At 36.3% G+C, this 5,315-nt stretch overlaps 1 protein-coding gene across 4 annotated transcripts in view; it reads left to right on the forward strand.

The window, feature by feature from the left end:
- Window positions 1-5,315, forward strand: part of LOC106876047 (recombining binding protein suppressor of hairless) — a 137,888-nt gene that overhangs the window by 57,228 nt on the left and 75,345 nt on the right. The window contains exon 1 of one of the 4 annotated variants that reach the window (XM_014924435.2): window positions 4,661-4,764. The exons of the other annotated variants lie outside the window; for them this stretch is intronic. The gene's annotated coding sequence lies outside the window, so the exon portion shown is untranslated. Of the gene's footprint in view, window positions 1-4,660; window positions 4,765-5,315 lie in introns of those variants that run through there. 4 annotated transcript variants of the gene reach the window in all.

The following is a 5,315-nucleotide window of genomic DNA, read 5'->3' on the forward strand; positions in this document are numbered from 1 at the left end:
TTTTTTTTTTTTTTTTTTGTCAATTTTTGATGCTGTAAAGTTTATGTTAGAGAACAGCTGTCTGATGTCTTTGAAATTGGTCTGCTTGGAGACGTTAATGTACTTTGTTTTCAATGGAACCTGACAGTAAGTTCAAAGATAGAAAAGAAAATAGATTCATAAATCTTTCTTCTTCAATCTAACAATGAACGAGAACTTAAAAGTTGCAGATTTTGCATAATTTATGTTCTTTATTTTGGTTGCATAATATCCAAACAGAAAACAAGAAAAGGTAAAAACATTACTTGCAGAATTCAAAGTATAATGGGTGTTGGCATGGTCATGTGATTAAGAGGTGTTGCGTTGCAATCACATCATCCCTGGCTCAATCCCGCTGTTCGGTACTTAGAGAAAGCATTTTTGGCCATAGACTTTTGTTGACCAATGCTTTATGATTGAAATTTCGTAGATGGAAATGTGTGTCAAATCTGTTATTTATTATTGGTATAAAACGTCAAACAAAAATACCTTATGGTATTTACTGTATTTGATGGCCTATAAGACGCATGAGTGCATAGGATGCACCCTAGCCTAGGCTATACTTTTGTAAAATAAATTACCAATAAAATAATGTTTTAATTCCTCCACTTTCCTGTATAACTTTATGTTATTACCATCGGTGAAACCTGCAGGAGATTGTGGTGGAAAGAAAAGGGAGACTTGCAAGTCATATTTTCCAACTGCCAGAATAACATGTGTACCGAAGACAGTTATTGAGTGGATACTACCTGAGGAATGAAGGTTGGATCCCTCAAGGTTGAAGTGAGGAGTGGAGGGTAGTTTGTGTTGATTTTTTTCTGTTGTTGTATGATTTGTGAAGTGACGTTTTCTAAACACGACCAGCTAACCTTAATATTATGGATATCAAAAAGTTTCTTGTATATATGGGTATTTGGGGAATGCTGTCTAATTAAGAATTGAATGCTTCTAGCTGTGTTTATAGAAATATCTAGAATGCATGAAGGATTGAACCAACTTATGTTTGTCCTTCTGATATTTTCCATTTCAGTAAGGTGGCATGCCAACAGAAATATTAGCATGATAGGCGAAATGCTTAGTAGTATTTCATCCATTTTTATGTTCTGAGTTTAAATTCCTCCCAAGTCGACTTTGCCTTTCATCTTTTCGGGGTCAATCAAATAAGTACCAGATGCGCAATTGGGTCACTGCAATCAACTTACCAACCACCTCCAAAATTGCTGGCCTTGTGCCAAAATTTGAAACCAGTATTTCATGTTTCAGTGTACACTGGATTCTCACTAAAGCATCTCCTCATTAGCAATTCATTACAATGGGATGTGACCCAGTTGAAGATTATCATTATGCCTTATTAAATTAGAGATTCTTCTGTAGTTACCTGTTACTTAATTTCTAACTTCTTACTTCAAAGCCATATTTTTTCCCTCTTTATCGAGACATCTGATGTATTAGTATTAGACGTACAAATTTACACCAATGAAACTTCAAGTAATGTCGTACTGAGTCAAAATATTAATGCATACATACACCCCGTCCCCGATTGCACATATAGAAGATAAATAATTGTTTTTGAACAAGAAACTGCTGGGATACGTGTTCTTAGCGGAGTTGAAAAGCCACTTCCTTATCACACTGCCACCATTGTAACTGCAGCAAATCAGTGATTGGTCCATTTTGAACTAACCAATGATGCTTTGTTCACCAAATATGGTATACAAATGAATAAATAAATAAACGAGTAAATATTAGAAATACAAAGAAATAAGTTTTCCATTTGCGTCTTTCTTCCTCTGTCCGTCATAAATTGCCAATATTGATCGATGGAGAGGATTAAACATCTACCAGTAATGGATGTATTTGAAGTAACAGGACACACAGACGCACGCACACACAGACGCACGCACACACAGACGCACGCACACACACACACTCGATTGATTGATGGATGGGTAGCTGGATATGACTTGAGTGTCATTGTTTGTCAACTGGTTGTATTGCATTTGAACAGGTGGAGATCATCTGGAATCTAGAGTAGAAGCAGGTCACATGACTCTCTCTGTAGCCATGTTGCTTTGTTTTCAACTCCCTCTCTTTCTTTCTTTCTTTCTTTCTCCTTGGCTTTGTCCGTTCCTTTCTCCTTATCTCTCTCTTTCTCCCTCAAGCTGACAGGAGAAACTAAGACAAACATTATCAGGGGTCCCTTTGTTTAACTATCTATCTGAAAGGAGGGAGCAAGATCGGAGGTGGGTGGAGGGTGGGGGAATAGATGCCCAGAGTAGGGTGTGGGTGGGTGAGTGGGTGGGCAGGTAATGTCGACATCAATTGATATATCAGCTGTAGAAATATATTCAATTCTTTCAGTTGCAAGTAATTTTTTTTTTCTTACTAGAGTGTAAATTATAATAATACGAGGCATCTTCACTGGCACCATGTCTTCTGTAATAACTTTATGACATGCATTGCATTAAAATAATGATCTCTGTCTCCTGAATGTGATGAAGTCTTATAAATCTGATTAAATGTTTCAAGACAAATGTGTTTCTGTGGCGGCAAAGTGGAACATTTGTTTCTGTGATTTCCTCATTGCATATTCCCATGTTTGCTTGAGTTAATCCTCAAGTGTAGTTTTCCTTTGTATTGTTACAAAGACTACTGTTCTGTTAATATCTGTTTGCTGACTGTTTTACGTGGATCTGGTGTTCTCTCCTTACCTACCAGATACCTACCTACCTACCTACCTACCTACCCACCCACCTACCCACGCACCTACCTACCCATCCACCTACCCACCCACCTACCTACCTACCCACCCCTCTGTCTCCTCCATCAGTGTGTAGATCAAGAGCAACGACCTGCTAATGACATGGTATGAATAGACACATTATCAATCACTTCTGATGTGTGTGTGTGTGTGTGTGTGTGTGTTGGCAACTCAATGTTGTTGTCATTAACATTATTGATCACACAGTCATGAGTTGAAACTTTAACCCGTCAGCATTCAAACTGGCCATATCCAGCCGAAATATTCTTCCTGTCTTATTTGATCACACAGTTGGATCCAGCCACTCATACCCACCCTACAATGTCCTTATAAAGATAAGAAATCACATCACCAAAATCTCAAACTTACAAGATAATGCATGATTAAATGAAAACAATGTGAACAAGAACACTCGGAGAGTGCAAACTTCCGCCATGGCAACACTAATGTCCTGTCAAGGATTAGCCAGAGATGATTTTTTAAAATGAGAATATCTGAAATAAACTCGACTGCTTTCATGAACGAGAATACTAAAAATGAACCCGACTGCCCTCAAAAATTAAGTAAAAAAAAAACAGGAAAAATAATCTAGAATCCGTGTCCGGTTCCAGATCAATCCCAAAATCTAATCAGTTCATGTCTGCCATGAGGCCAAGCATCCCTGAAAGTGTCATCCGAATCCATCCAGCGGTTCTTAGAGTGGTTCACATTAGGAAGGGCATCCAGCTGTAGAAACCATGCTAAAGCAGACACTGGAGCCTGATGCAGTCCTTGGAGCCACCACTTTTTGCCAAACCATCTGATGCATGTCAGCATGGAACATGGATGGTAAATGATGATGATACACGCATGCGCGCACATGCACCGTATTCATTTAATGGCATAAACACCACATGAGCATATTAGATGTACCCTAATTTCAGCAGTGCAGATTCAGGTGAAAAATTGTTTTTAGTCCCTTGAAACATATAATATGGGTCCAACTTGCATATGTGACCCCTAGGGGATGTATTGAGATGTGTTTTTGGGGAAAAAAGTGCATCTTATACACCGTGAAATACAGTATGTAATATATGAGATAGGTGCAGGCATGGCTGTGTGGTAAGGAGCTTACTTCCCAACCACATGGTTCCAGGTTCAGTCCCACTGCGTGACACCTTGAACAAGCATCTTCTACTATAACCTCAGGCCGACCAAAGCCTTGTGAGTGGATTTGGTAGACAGAAACTGAAAGAAACCTGTGATATATATATATATATAAAGATATATCTATTTGGATATATATATATATATATATTATATATATATATATATATATGTTTGTGCGTCTGTGTTTGTTCCTCTGACCATTGCTTGACAATCAATGTTGGTGTGTTTAGCAGTTCGGCAAAAGGGACCGATAGAATAAGCACCAGGCTTACAAAAAGTAAGTCCTGGGGTTGATTTTTTCGACTAAACAAGAATAAGAATAAAAGAATGTGTGTATGTATATATATATATATATATATATATGTATATATGTTATATTATATTATTTTTTATTATGAAAATTGTAATTTATATTTTAATTTAAAACGAAAAATTAATGCCTTGGTTAAAAAATAGCGAATTGTATGGAATAATGAAGCAACACTGATCTGTGATGGGTTGATGTTGGCGTAAGGTCAGAAGTCCTGTAGCTTCTGATCTGGTTGTCTGACATTGTTCTGAAATGCTGTGTTTTTTTGCTAATTATTCGTTACTGTCAGTATTTTAAAGGTCAGCTAGCATCTAATATTGCTGAATAGGTAGGGTGAGTGTTTGGCTTTCACTCTCGGCTTCTTCTGTTTTATGGGTTATTTTGTGTTGTTTTTCAACTAGGCACCTATTAGCAGCCATCTTCGTTCTCTTGCCAGTTTCTGCGTGTGCACTTAAAACCAGACATTTTTACTAAACCTTCTCTGTTTTACTTTTCCTTTTTTCCTCTGATAAATTTGTTTTAGAAGGTAAGTGTGTGCCTTTTTGCCAGTTGCTTTATCCATTTTCTTTGGGTATTTCGGAACAACAACTCCACTTCAAAAAAGGGAGAGAAAACAAAAAAAAGAAAAAGAAAAAAAAAGAACAGAATGAATGAAAGAAAGAAAGAAAAGAAAAGTCCCCTGCTAAAACTGTGGAATTATGGAATTATCGTTAAGATATTGCTAAACTATTATTGGTATTATTAAATCATTTAATTTTGGAGAAAATAAAATTTAAAAAATGAAAGAAAAGCAAAGAGGTTTGGGGAGTGTTTTTTGCTTGCGTATGATCTCTGTGTGGGTGGAAGAAACATTTAATGAAATATATAAATCATGCATATATATATATATATATATATATATATATATATACACACACACACACATATACATATTCTCATACATGTATATTAATATATATATATATGTGTGTGTGTATAATGTAAATGTTTGCTTTTATGTCAAGTTACATGTGTATAAAAACATTTTAACATTAAACTTGAAGGATTACATATTTATTAACTTTGACAAGTGAAAAG

The sequence above is a fragment of the Octopus bimaculoides genome, chromosome 25 (assembly GCF_001194135.2).
Source record: "Octopus bimaculoides isolate UCB-OBI-ISO-001 chromosome 25, ASM119413v2, whole genome shotgun sequence".
In the NCBI taxonomy this organism is placed as follows: Eukaryota; Metazoa; Mollusca; class Cephalopoda; order Octopoda; family Octopodidae; genus Octopus; species Octopus bimaculoides.